This window comes from Glycine max, chromosome 8 (genome assembly GCF_000004515.6).
Source record: "Glycine max cultivar Williams 82 chromosome 8, Glycine_max_v4.0, whole genome shotgun sequence".
Lineage (NCBI taxonomy): Eukaryota > Viridiplantae > Streptophyta > Magnoliopsida > Fabales > Fabaceae > Glycine > Glycine max.
The window spans coordinates 21,055,055-21,070,721 of NC_038244.2; the positions used below are offsets into that span (position 1 = coordinate 21,055,055).

The window sequence follows — 15,667 nt, forward strand, 5'->3', positions numbered from 1 at the left end:
TATTCAATTAAATGTAAGTTTTCTTTAAAACATAAGCTTCTTGAATTTATGTGGCCCATTCTATTGACTAATTTTTTTAAAAATTTAGTTATGATGAAACAAATAGCATACATATGAAACCATGATGTTAATTCCAAGCGCCAAAAATGATTAAAGCCCAACACAATTTGGTAATAACTTCCTATAATTTACTTGAGAGTCGATTTAAAATAGAATTTAAATTGCACAACATTCGAATACAAAATGAGTTGCAAAATATAAAGTTATCTTTACATCCCACATTGGAGAGCCATAACATCTGGCAATGTTTACTAAATGTCAGGCAGGGATACCACAGGAAAAGAAGTAAATCTGAGAGTTTTTTTACAACTTGCAAGTAACAGTCAAAATAAGAAGCGATTTTGAAAACTTCCAAGTAACCACATTCATTCAATTTTAGCATGTTTCCTTAATTTGTTAGATGAAAGTTGCCCGGGTGAAATCTGAGAGCTTCTTACTTCTTCATCACATTCCTGAGATGTCTGCTGTTAAGGGGAGTCCGAGAAGCGGATCATGATCTGCTGTTCCAGATAGGGATTGCTGCATAAAAGATACACCAATTAATAAGTTGAATTGAAAGTTGACATTGGTGCAGTTTTAAAATGGGATAGACGCAACAAATATCAGATTAAAAAGTGTGCATCATAATTTCATCTTATAGATTCATGCTGGGGAGGATCATTGGAATCGAGGATTGGAATATGGATCTTGAAAGATGCCTGCATGAGATACACAACAACAGTAATGCAACCCAGAAAAAACAAATGAACATAGGTATAATATATGGCTCCTCAAATAACTCCTGAAATATACACCAATTAATAAGTTGAATTGAAAGTTGACATTGGTGTATTTTTAAAATGGGATAGATGCAACAAATATCATATTGAAAAGTGAGCATCATAATTTCAGCTTACAAATTCATGCTGGGGAGGATCATTGGAATCAAGGATTGGAATATGGATCTTGGAAGATGCCTGCATGAGATACACAACAACAGTAACGCAACTTGGAAAAAACAAATGAACATAGGTATAATATATGGCTACTCAAAATAACTCTTGAAATATACTTTACAAAGCAGTACCTCAGCATCAGGCAGTAAGTCCATCACAGTGTTAATCAAACTTAAGTCACTTGAGTATTTCAGAAAAACAACATTCCTGAACTTTGGTTGAACCTTGACTTTAAAGGCAAGCACATAACCTAGCAACTTATCAAGCACTTCTGGCAAAGCATTTAAATCAATGTCACCATCCTTGCGCAAATATAATCAGTTTGTGCACTAAACATCTGTTCTGAGATTGGATAGTAAACAAAAAAAACATAATTTAAAGATTCAACAGTGATGTTTGATAATGCAGGGACCTACTGCTATTTTTAGCCTATTAACTTCATCAGCTGATTGCCCAATCAAGTTAGTACATTCATGGTCCCAGAGTAGAAATTTTGTGCTTTCCTCCTTGTGGTTGACCATCACCTCAAGTCTATACCTGGCAATATATATAATAGCGTCAATATGAGGTGTAAATGAAGGGCGCACAAATTTAAAAACGGCTCCAATGACCTTAGCACAGCTCGCTCATTATATTTGCCACATGCGCATGTGAACGGAGCGGTGTTTATATCAGTTTTTTTGTGGCACTGAATGCAAGCTGGATAACACCATGAATGATTTTCCATAACAATTCTGGTAATCGTGCCAATAGTAACACAAACAATTTCCTGGTCAAAACAACATAGTGATTACATTTATCACCTATTGGTTCAGGTGTTGAATAAATAGTAAACATAAATAAGATCAATACTTCAGAAATATTGTTAATCTCATAAATGCTCTTTGCCTCAGCCTTTGAAAAAAAAAATGCACCTTTGATGATAATTGGTAGAACCTGAAATTTGAGAATTGCCTTGACCACGAGGTGTCAAAACTGACCGGACCTCAATGCCTAATTCAAAAAACATACACATATGGAATCAATATCAAAGGTCAGGAAAAAAATAATCAAACTATGTTAACCACACCAGCAAAATACCTCTGCTTGAATTCTTGAATTTCAACCATCGGTTGATTAATAAGTAACTTTGAAGCCTTCAAAGAATTATTCACTGAGGGTGGATAGGATCCTACATTTGTCAAAAATAGGAACATAAGATGCTATTTAATAAGCAGAAGAATCGAAAAATTCCACATGAAACTATACCCTAGGCTTCTTTAATTCTAGCATGGGTCAACAGAACAATTGTGGGGCCATCATTTTCAAGCTCATTTAAGTACTCTTAAAACTGCAAGCAATAATCTTCCTAGAGAGTGCAAGATACCAATTGGTCACTATCATAAACAAATAATGATGACAGTATTAGTCTACAATAATCCAACATGGACATAACATTACAAAGCAAGCAAATTAAATTGAGTCAACCATTAATAAGATAGGACCCAATTTTAAAAATGAAAGGGTAAATTGGACAACATAACCTCAAGTCCTTCAGTTTAAAAACAACCCTTGTACTCCTTGAGGAAACATGGCGGAAGATCACCTCATCAACGACACCAATAATGTCTTAAGAAAGTAGAAAAATGAAAGGCATGTTATAAAAAGATAGCTAGAATTTTGTGAACAAAGTCAGTGGCTGAATTGTAGCTGAACTTACCAACCAACAGGCCAGGTTGGAAGCGACCAACAATGACATTGGCAAATTCAGCAAATTTGAATTTTTTAAAAGGAAGACCATCCAAATCAGATTGCCTAACAACAGTAACTCTAGTAAATGCTAATTAATATTGGTGGTCACGAACTCTATATTGACCATCATTCTTGATGACTTTAAAATTGTGCATGACATAAGTACAATTTTCCTTCAAATCCATCTTCCAAGACTTTAGCTGATCTTGCTTACAAACAACATGGATTTCATCACCCTGGTCATGGGCAAAGTATATAACAAACTGTTAGAATGATAAATAATGGATCAAACACAACATAAAATCATACATCAGAGTCCACTATAACCATCTCAGCTTGTTCAATCTTGTCGGGTGTCCCAACAAACCAAAGATCAGTTATCCTCACAGCAAGTTTAAGGGTTTCTTTTGATCCATTGATGTCTTTTATCTTATCCGGAATACGAGCCATAATTCTGCATAAAACTGAAACAACAATGTATAATTTTGACCACAAAACAAACAGATAAGACGACAACAACTAACACAATGATGACACAAAAAAACAACAATAATGATGGAAAGAAAGAAGAAAAATAGAGATCAAACAACAAATGACATTCCTCAGCTATTAAGAACAATTTAAATCAACTGATCTTGTCATCAACCAACACAAAGGTTGAATAACATTAGGCAACAGATTGGAAAACACAAAAAACTTTTATAAACAGACTAAAGTACATGCTAAACATTGAATAAGACATGTAAAAAACGATTTGGACCAAAACATTTATGGTCAGAACTGCACTGAATATCAATGATGAATGTCAATGGCAAAACGAACAAAATAACAAAGAAGAAAATATTTAATAGGAAAAGAATATCGTATTAGGCACACAAAAATAGTTCTGTATGCTTCTTCCTGGATGACCTTGTAAATGGAAAAGCATCACCACTGGCAACAAACAAAGTCAGAGTATCAGTTACGAAGCAAACATGCATGACAATAGACAAAATAAAAACTTGCCTGATGTATGCTTCTTCCGGGATGACCTTGTAAATGGAAAAGCATCACCACCAGAAACAAACAAAGTGAGGCTATCAGTTATGAAGCAAATATGCATGACAACACACAAATAAAAAACTTGCCTACTGGATGGTTCTTCCTGGATGCAGTTGCAAGTGACAAAATCAATAAGAAAGCAAACATGAATAAGTATGAGTCAATGTTAGTGGAAAAGCGTCACTACCTGAAACAAACAAAGTGAGGCTATCAGTTATGAAGCATGACAATAGACAAATAAAAAACTTGCCTATTGGATGGTTCTTCCTGGACGCAGTTGCAACTGACAAAATCAGTAAGAAAGCAAACATGCATAAATATGAGTCAATGTCAGTGGAAAAGTGTCACTACCAGAAACAAACAAAGTGAAAGGTGTCACTACCTGAAACTAACAAAGTGAGGCTATCAGTTATGAAGCATGAAAACAAACAAATAAAAAACTTGCCTGCTGGATGGTGCTTCCTGGATGCAGTTGCAAGTGACAAAATCAGTAAGAAAGCAAACATGCATAAATATGAGTCAATGTCAGTGGAAAAACGTCACTACCAGAAACAAACAAAGTGAAAAGTGTCCCTACCTGAAACAAACAAAGTGAGGCTATCAGTTACGAAGCAAACATGCATGACAACAGACAAAATAAAAACTTGCCTACTGGATGCTTCTTCCTGGATAGCCTTGCAAGCAAAAAAATCAGTAAAGAAGCAAAATCAAAGCGGAAAAATCAGTAAGGAAGCAAATACACGAAACAAAGAACTATAACTTACGACGAACAACATGCATAACAGAAAACATAACAAAAGTAAAACCTTGACTCTGCAACCAAACATTCACAACAACAAAGTGGCAAAAAAAGGATGACCAGAGGGAAACTGAAGAACGAAGGAAACTAAAGAAGGAAGAAATAAACAATGATACAAAAGTGGAATGGGGTTTTCTGGATGGGACATGGGAGGAAGCGTGTTGCAGGTACACAAAGGTATACAATGACATGAACGGAGAAGGTTGGACAACAAAACATGTGGGAGAATTGGGAGAACCAACAGAGGAAAAAAATGGAGGGGCAAAATGACCAAAAAAATCGAGAAAAGTGCCAAGTGTCAACATTTTAGGTATGGGTATAATAGGGTTTTCATTGGGCATCTCTTTTATTAGAGTTATATTATAGATGGTAACATGGACTAGGAGGGTGTCTTAGGATCATTACAGGCTAGAGTATATATGGTCGTGGCTTGTGGCTTCATGTAAATACTAAATACTAGTATTTGTTTTAGAGATCACACATTATCTTCTGTATATGATAATTATGTTTATGTTGAATAAAACTATTATTAAGTAACAATTAAACTCATAATTTTTAAGGCAATTATAATTTTAAAATTTAAATTTGAGAAAATTAAAACAATTTTGCATTGTCGATTAATTTAAGTGTCCAATTGTAAATACTAAATAGCATAAACATAATACTAGATACACAAATCAAATAGAGATCAATATCAAGAAACTCATTCAATTTATTAAGTAAGATGTATGAGTATTATAAACCTTTTGATATTATATTCAATTTTTACATATAAAATAAATAGAGACTAACACAATACAAGTGTGATCAACTTCAAGGGAATCTCAAAACGACTTCAACCTATCATTTTTATTCGTCGGTTTATTGAAAATCATTTTGTATATCATTAAATATTCATATCGTATTCTAAGTATCAAATACTTTTTGCCTTTCTCAACTTAAAAATGCAAAAAAGTAGAAAAAAGGTTCGACGAAAAATACCATTAACCCTTGGCCCAAATGATAAACTTTTTGAGATTCTTTGAAGATTGACCACCTTCAGCAGAGTTATTCATGGTCAAATCCTTCTTCTTCAATGATCTTGCCTTTATCTCTTCATTTCCATGCAATTGCTCCACCTTCTTCCTTATCTACCTCCCTTCAATATTAATCCATTTTCATCCTTGTTTAGTCCTAGTCCAACTTTCCACACATCACAAACATATGACTTGTTAATGAATTGGTCACTGAAAAATGGCCAACATAAGAAAGGTATGCCACCACATACACCTTCAATGATAGAATTCCAACCACAATAGGTATTGAAGCAAGCTACGAGGGTGGTTCAATATCATCTTTTATGGAGCCCAACCAATAGTTTTACCTTTAGATCCATGGAATTCATTTGGGTATGGATTGTTTACCTTGTTGTTATCATTACTTGGACGTACAACCCAAAGAAAAGGCTTCTTAAGGAGATCAATCGACAAATTGACCAAACTGGGTAACTATTTCCCAATAAGGGTCCATTTTGAAACATATTACGAAGGGGTCTGTTTTGGTAGGCATTTCACCAATTACTGTTGGCGAAACAAGGACACATGGCAGCATGCAGGACATTTTGCCATTGTTGTTGGCGAAACAGGGACACGTGGCAGTCCTTCAGTGTATTTCGCCATTACGAATGGTGAAATATTTTCGCAGTACGAAAAGTTAATTGAACTTATATATTTCAAATCGTTGTAACTTTTGAAAGAAATGTTCGTTTGAGGCCCATAATATATCAAAATGCTTGAAATTGAATGAGGAATCCCTTGACAAATTCCCAAAGGGGATTTGGTCAACTGATTTTTCAAGGGATTTGGTCCCCTGAAAAATCCTATTTTTCACCTGGTTGAATCTTAAATCCTATTTTTCACCTACTTAAAAAAAACGCCTCTAAGTAGGTGAAAAATAGGATTTAAGATTCAACCAAGTGAAAAATAGGATTTTTCAGGGGACCAAATCCCCTGAAAAATCAGTTGACCAAATCCCCTTCAGGAATTTGCCAAGGGATTTCTCCTTCAATTTTGAGCATTTTGACATATTATGGGCCTCAAACGGACATTTCTATCAAAAGTTACAACCGTTTGAAGTTTATATGTTCAATTAACTTTCCATATTGCGAAAGTATTTCGCTATTCGTAATGGCAAAATATACTGAAGGATTGCCAGTGTCCCTGTTTCGTCAATAGCAATGGCGAAATGCCCTGCATGCTGCCACGTGTCCCTGCTTCGCCAACAGTAATAGCGAAATGCTTACCAAAATAGACCCCCTTCGTAATATATTTCAAAATGAATCCTTATTGAAAAATAGTTTGTAAAAGTAACCCAGTTTGGTCAATTTGCCGAGATCAATCCCAAGAGCTAGTTCTTTGAATTGGTTTGGGTCCACAATCATCAAACAATATACATAAAAAAATGCATATCAAGAAGGAAGAAAATTATATAATTCATCTAATTTCAAATATAAGAAAAAAATGATATAGTGATTAAAAAAAGTTAATTAATTGTATTAATTTTAATTAAAAATATTTTTTTAAATTTATCTTTCATTGAAATTTAGTATAATGATAAAAAATAGTTATTGAAACTAGAACATCAATTAAATCAAAGATATTTCAGAGATATAGTAATATTAAATAATGTGAAATTAGTTATTTTTTATATTTGAGATTAAAAAAATATATTTTTTCCTTATATTTGAAAACAAGGGAGTACAAATATTTTCGCCATTGATATTTTAGATGCTTTAATTGTCACCGACTTGCATGATTTCAATTCCTGGTGAAGTTTAATTTTTTTTTAAAAGGCAAATGATTTATTAATAACACTTAATTTAGCACAAGTGGTGCCCAACCAAGCCAAACACCTTACAACAAATTATGAATCTAGTACAAAGGTGATCAAAATAAGAGACACCAATATATCCACCGGGAATTTCACAACTGTGCAGTACGAAAACTACACAAAGCTTATGAACCATTACATACTGAAATATTAATATTATATGCCCAAAGCTTATGAAAAGTGAACCTTCTCAAACGCTGCCTTCAAAGGTGAGTTGAAAACACTTGGCAATAATAAACAACATTCAAGTTATGTAAAACACTTAGCAAGATCACCTAACATAATAGAGTCTTTTAATTAATATCCAAATAATAGGTCAACTAACATAATAGAGTATGGCTAATAAGTGTCACAGAAAAATATACAAAAAATTATAAAAAAAAATACAATTCTACACATCTCAATAAAAAAATTATTCTTAGTTTCTTAACTAGTGATCTTAGGAAACTAATTAACATTTTTCAACAGAATATAATATAGTAATTAGTTTGTTCTTACCAGTTTGAGAGTCTATAATTCCTTCATCAATAAGCCTTATGGACTCAAAAGAGGCCAATGAAGTAGCTGAAGCAGGCCACAGAAGAGCCCCTTTAATTCCCAATTTGTGTGCAACTTCCAAGGCCCATCCTATGTTCTTAGAAACAACCAGACAAGTGATCTTGTTGTTGTTGTCAGCATCCAAAGCATTATTATTATTGATGTCAAGTATGAGCTCGTGAAGCTTAGTAGGCATGGTGCTTTTGAGTGACAAAATCACCTTTGGCTGGTCACTTCTGTCATCTTCTGGATCCAAACCATGTGGGAGTGTCACTAATTTTATCTGTGCTCCCAAGTGGTCTATTTCACTCTTCATTCTCTTTTGGTTGAACTCAGTGATAAAAAAAATGTTATTTTGCAGCCATGGTTGGCCAGAACCTGAGAGAACTGAAGAAGTGGATTCATGTGTCCTAGAATTGGATAAGGCACAACAAGAAAGTGTGGATAACTCATGTCTGTTGATGTAAACGTGAAGAGATAATGAGAAAAGTAGAAGGCTGAGTGAAAGGTGTGAATTTTTAGTACTTGCTATTTGTTGCTCAGTGGGAAGTTATTTATATATGATGTTAATGATAACTTATTAGTTGTAAGGAAAATGATCTATGTGAACACTCACATGCTAGAAAGGGAAAATGATAGAATGAATAAAAATATAGGCATAATAGTAATATGTTGTGACAAAAACAAAAAGAGAAATAAAAAAAAAATCAATTGGGTATTAGCCAATTAGAGTGTCCATATACAAGTACTCTATTAAATGTTATTGTTGCTTGAATCAGTTGGCTTCTTCAAGTTATACGTGGGTTTCAAGAAATCAAACAAAAAAACAAAATATAATATACGTTTTTATCCGATTCTTAAGTATCCGTTTCTTAAATAGTGTGTGGGTCTCAAGAGGTGATCTACTCAAGTGATAAAAACAAATGTTTTTTTTTTCTCTGATTTACAGGGGTTTAACAACCAAAAAAAACCAGAAAACACACATACACCCTTCCTATTGCTGATTTCTCTGCCAGCAAAATAGGGAGAGCAAAACTAGGGGTTTGCACAAAAAAAAAAAAAAAATCCAGCCCTTGATGCAACCCAAGAGCATGTTTAGCAAAGGCATCAACTGATTCATTACATTCTTTGAAAATGTGCTTGAAAGACACCACCATTGGAGGGTCAATGCTGCTCTTTATAGCTCGACAAATTTGAAAACAACCATGATCTTCACTGGACCCATCAAGTATAAGCTGTATGGCTTCTGTTGAGTCAAATTGACATCCTACTTGTAAAATTTGTTGTTCTCTAGCAAGTTGAATGCCATGGAAGATGACCTATAACTCTGATTGAAGAACTGAAACTACTCCCAATAAACAAGCAAAGCCCACCATAAAATCACCTGCATCATTTATGAGAAGACCACCACACGATATAACTCCATTTGCTCGAGATCTAGCACCATCACAATTGAGAGTGAACTGATTTCCTTGGGGTGGACTCCAAATGAACTTATTAACTTGAGCATTGCTGGATCTATTCTTGATAATTCTTTTTTGGTTCTTGGTAGCATAATTCCAAGCTAGCCCATCTTATGTAGCTAGACCATAATATCCTTCTTGCTCCATTTGTTTTTTATCTTTGAGAACTTTAGCATTCCTTTGTTGCCAAAGTAAATCAATCGTGAAGCCAAACATCTGAGGCCAATTTAGAAGGAATGAACCACCATCTTTTAAATTTGCCAATGCCCATTGATGAATAATACTTGCAAAAAAGAAGTTGTTAGATAAAAAAAGGGTTGACCTCCATCCATATTGCTATTGCCTCATAATTTCTCAAGCAACAAAAAATTGTCTCCTTTTCACTCTCCCACATTATACAACTCCAACTATCAGTGAAACCCCTTTGCCATGTCTTTTCATTTGTAGCTAAGGATCCATTTGCAACCTTCCAAAGGTGAGCATGCACACGCTCAACACCATTCCACTTTCATATAAATTTGAATAATGGGATATTAGGTGAGCCATCAAATTTTGCAATTAACGAGTAAGTACTCCTAACAGAAAACACTCCATCAATAGAATTCTTTCACCTCATATCACTGAGCCCTATCATCTCACAATTCAAAAGAAAACAGTCCCACATATGTTTCACACCATTCCATAAATTTGACCCTGCTATCTTTTTCTCCACTATGGGCATAACTCCTTCCCCACAACCATATTTTGACCGAACTACCTGAACCCACAACATCCAACTTTATTACAGAAGTCCCAAGCCACATTCATCATAAAGGAGTCATTTAATATCTCCAACTAGCCTCAATCCCAAACCTCATTTCTCTTTCAGTTTACATAAAGAACTCCAAGCTTTCCAGTGAACTTTCCATGAGGATTCAAAATCTCCCCATAGGATGTTCCTGCATGTTTGATCCAATTTATTGCTCACATACCTTGGTATAAAATCAGATTGCATGGTATATAAAGGTAGTGCACTCAAACTAGACTTTGCTAACATCAATCTTCCTGCAAAAGAAAGATTCTTAGCCTTCCAAGCACTCAATCTTTGTTGAGCCCTTTCTAAAATATGATCATAAGAATTTCTAAACACCCTTTCATGGTGAAGTTTAACTCCCAAATACTTCCCTAGATCATCAGTGCGTTGAAAGCCAATGGTGTCACTAATCTCCTCCCTAAGTCTCCAATTAAAATTATTAGAGAAGAAAATTCTAATTTTCTTATTACTAACTTTGCCACCTGAGCTATCACAAAAGAAATCAAGACAAGCTAAGGTTACCCCTACTTGCTCCAAGGAAGATTCTGCAAAGAGAATATGATCATCTACAAAAGCAAGATAAGTCAATTCCGGCCTACATGGATTGACTTCCAAAGATTACTATCCACAACTACAAATATCAATTGACTCAACCTCTCCATACATAATACAAAAAGATAAGGAGATAAAGGAACCCCTTGCCTGATACCTCTACTTGGCGAGAAAGCCTCCCCTTTCTGAAGCATGCTGACAAAAAAGATGATATACAGTGATAGACTACATCAATAAAGGAAGTAGGAAGCCCAATTTCCTTTAGGGTGTCGATGATGAAGTTCCAATTAAGCCTATCATAAGCCTGTTGCAGACCAATGTTTATGGCCATCCAACCTTTCTTCCCTTTTTTCCTTCTCATAGAGTGAATGACCTCTTGAGTGATAATGATATTGTCCTGACTTTGTCTATTAGGCACAAAACTACATTGAGTTGGACTCAATTTTATCCATAACTAATCTAAGCTTGGTAGCCAACACCTTAGCAAAAGCCGTATATGAGACATTACACAGGCTAATTGGTCTAAATTGGTTCAACTGACTAGCATCTTCCTCTTTTGGAATCAAACACACCAAGGTCTTGTTCAAGACTCTTATTCCATAAGGTTTATTCCATAACCCCTTAATAAGAGAACACAAAGAAGGACCCATCACATTGACTTTGATAGAACAAAGCATGGAATCCATCCTCCCTTGGAGCTTTAAAGCTTCTCATACCAAAAATGCCCCTTCTAATCTCCTCATCTGTAATCCCCCTCCCTAACATCTCCACCTCTGTAAAATCAAGGCTAGGAAATTTACCTTTGAGGCAAAGTTGTTCATGCTCACCCTCTTCTTTAAATAAATTTTTGAGAAAGCTAGTTACCATCTCTTCAATCCTACCCCTATCAGTAATCTAATCCCCATTCCTATCCATCAGTCGATCAACCAAATTCTTTTGGTGATGGACAATGGTATTACAATGGAAATATCTCGATTTCTTATCTCCAAATTGTAACCATTTGCTCCTAGACTTCTGGAACCATAACGTCTCCTCCTGGAACAAAATATCCTCTAACTCACTCCATAATTCTTTTTGAAGTCGAGTAAGAAAATCATTTGGCCCCTGGACGAGAGTTTTTTCAATGCCTCTCAGTCTTCTATGAATATCTCTTTTCCTTCCAATGATATCACCAAATGCATTCTTATTCCATTGTTTAAGCACTTTAGTGAAATCTCCTAGATGTTCATTCCACTCCTTATCCTCTCTCCAATTATTTTTGGACTACAGAATCAAATCCATCATGTGATAACCATGTTGCTTGAAACCTAAAAGGATGCCTCCTTCTATTAATAGGCCTCCCACATCAAGATCGATATGAAGTGGTCGATGATATGACTTATAGTAGTATAGGTGTGTCACCTTTGCTTGTGGAAAATTTAGCCACCATTGTTGGTTCACAAGCATGCTGTCCAATCTCACTTAAAGATCACCTCTCTTCCAAGTGAACTTTGGTCCTTTGAATCCCACGTCAATCAACTGACACCACTCAATCACCTTCCTGAAAGCTTTCATCCCAATACTATTTGGACGAGCCACACCACCTTGTCTCTCACTGTCAGACAAAATGGCATTGAAGTCACCCATCACTGTCTAAGGACCACTTATACTTGCACTAATCCTTTTAAGGAAACTCCGCAAAGAATTCCTATACACAGGAATCGGACTACCATAAACTGCAGTAAAGAACCAAGGTTCTTGTAATCCATACCTTACTTCCAAAAGGACAAATTGAGTATCCTAATTTAGAATCTTTATTTTCCAAACATTAGAGTTGATCACATAATGAGAATCAAATCCCATTCTTTTTATAATAACTTTTGCTTTCTGTTTTGACATATACGTCTCTAACAAAAAACACAAAAAAAAGCAGATACTCTTGCATAAGATTATTAATAAGTTTAGAGAAACCTTTATCATGAGTCTCTCTTTCTCGTCTATTGCACCATAATAAGACAACTTCCCTTTTCTGCTTCATTCACATTCTCTCCCATCTTCTATCCCTTCCCCTTCTCAACCTCCATATCATCATTCGTTATTTGCACTTCCAATGAATTTTGTTTAATTTTCTCTTGTTTAATGTTATTCAGAAAATTAACAACTTCCATATCAACCTAGGTCTTAACTACTGGTAAAAATCCCAACCTTAGTTCATGCCATGCACTAAACTAAATCTTGTCATCTGATTCAATAGAGAAGGAGCTTTGTTTGTGCATTTAGTCATTTCTGAAACTTTATTATGATTATACTCATCCGAACCTCTAAGCTTCAAATTAGGTCCCTTTGCACTACTCACCTTCTTCATATTTTTTTCCTGTAAATTTTTCTTCCTATGCTGAGGATTTTTTCCACCATAAGTGTTCCTAATTTTAGTAACCATCATTTGTGGAACTGCATTCAATCCACTAGGTTCACCTGGCTTGTTGTTACTTGAACTACTCCATGGGATTGTTTTTTTGTAAATCATGTAATGATATCTCTACACCCATAATATCTTCTTTATTGAAATTCAAATCAATTCCATAACGACCATAGTAGGAATTAATTTGTTTTGATTTCGTTTATTCTCTCCCTCAATATTTGTTATTATTCTTTCCACCAATGCAGATACCACCTCAGATTCCTTGTTAAGAACCACAAATCTTGATCCAAAATCTACGTTACTAGATTTACTCAGATTATTCTTTCTCTCCAACATATTTTTATCTTTCCTTGTCCCCATGTGCGCTGGCTCATCCTTCTTTTTCAAAATCCCATTATTTTTTTACATTAACACTACTGTACAAAGCACTTTCTACGTCGATTAAAAGTCACATTCGACATTGGTTATTAATCGTCGTCGTAGCCAACGTCATAGAAAGTCTTCACCTTCTATAATGATTTTTCAGAAAACCATCTTAGAATATATTTTTTAAAAAAATATTTTGAGGATTCTAAGACAATTTTCCAAGACGGCTTTTCAGAGAACCGTCTTGGAATGTGTAATAATGCCAAATGAACACAATTTTGATTGAAAAATAAGTATAATGCCATTTATATTAAGTAATAAATAACATTTTCATAATCATTCACAGGGAAAAATGAAAAAGCAATCAACTGACATGATGCATGCAAAATATCTTTTTTGAAGACAATTACTCTAAAGAATATCACTAATTGAACCAAATGTCAGGGTGGATAACATAACATCAGAAGGTACCTGCAGAGGATAACATGTGGTATGGTTAGACAACATATATCAGCATAAAGTGAGGCACATGGAATGAATGAAAGCATATTAACCAGCAATAGCATAATGCATTTCATTATATTATAGGACAGGGTCCAATGAAATTTTAGAAACAACAATTGTACTTGCTGCTAACTTTGTTCCAGTATGAATAACATACTATACCAACATGAATAGCATACACCAGATAGTAAAATCACCTATATGCTGCAAAATTTAAGAAAAAGGAAGTCATCAAAGATGTAACCATTCAACATAGACAATTTATGTCCATAAATCCCACTAGGAATCATTCTATACGACAATTGCAAGAAACTTGTTTGAAGTACAGCCAAAAACTTCATCAAACTTAGTTTATCTACATGTTGATTGTTAAGTTTATTTGAATCAGCTGATACTTGGCCAGTTCATGAGTTTTCTAATCCAATTAGTGGGTTCAATAGTAGCTTACTAACCAATTGTAGTTGAAAAGGAAGCTCTCATCTCTGAGTGGCCTTAAGAACTAATTGTCCATGAACCTTACTAACCAGTAGTAGCTTGAGGGCTCTAGAGAAGGTATCTTCAAAAGACAAAAAATGTCATGAACATGTAGTAGTACAAAGGAGTGACCCTACTCATTATCTGCTTCGTGTTCCTCCGCTTTCACTTGGCATGAATGAGCCGGATAAAGACATAAAGTATTTGGACTTCAAGAGTCATACTGTCATGAACCAACAAGAATTCAAGTAATAAACAAAAAACATGTGAATAATTTTATGATTTACATCTTTAGTACTCCCCGAGACACAATAAATATTTGGACTTCAAGTGTAGATAATACAAGTCTACCTATGACGAAAAGGATGATACCATACCATACCGGTTATATAGAAAGACTAGTCTAAAAGTTAATACCATACCATAAGTGTTCAAACTATTACATAAAAACATGAGAATAATTTTATATAATATATATCTCTAACAATGAGCACATGAACACTATTCCACATTATTTGTAGTACTGTGCATCACCATTAACCATCGAATAGTTTTTTTTAAGCATTAACCATAATAGTTATAACTTATAAATAATGTATTTATGAAAAGTAAAAATATTTTAATAAAATTATTTCAATTAAAATAAATTAACACAACCTTGAAACAATTTAGAGTTAATCTAATCTACTATATTATAAAAGAGAACCACAGGAAAATTACTGGTGTGACCCTTCTTAGAACATTGGCACCTGTCCCTTTTGCTGGGTTTATTGTCATTTTTATGTGTTTTTGGTTTGTCCTCAGCTTCTACACGTGGGTGGTTTACGTGTTGATTTTTTTATCTGCAAGTGGTTTACGTGTTAATTGTTTTGATCAGCAAGGAATTTTTGTGCCATGTGTCTGATGGCTAAGGTAGCTTGCACTCTTTGATTGGGCATGTGGTTTGGGGGTTTTGTGCAATCCCATTGATTGTTGTTGTGTCATTTTGGTTTGTTTCTTTTTCAAGTTTGAAAGCAAAAATGGATTTGAAGGTGTGAGGCTCGACCTTGGTCGTTTCTTTACTAACTTTTATGTGCATGGCTGTGATTTTCATTTTAGTTTTGCGGTTTGGTTTTGTTCTGTTGTTGGGGTTGTTCTGTTTTT

General features: G+C 34.6%; 1 pseudogene; it reads right to left on the minus strand.

Annotated features, from left to right (window-relative positions):
* Positions 1–246: 246 nt before the first annotated feature.
* LOC100792765 (UDP-glycosyltransferase 83A1-like) lies at positions 247–9,390 on the minus strand (annotated as a pseudogene).
* Between the last annotated feature and the right edge of the window lie 6,277 nt (positions 9,391–15,667).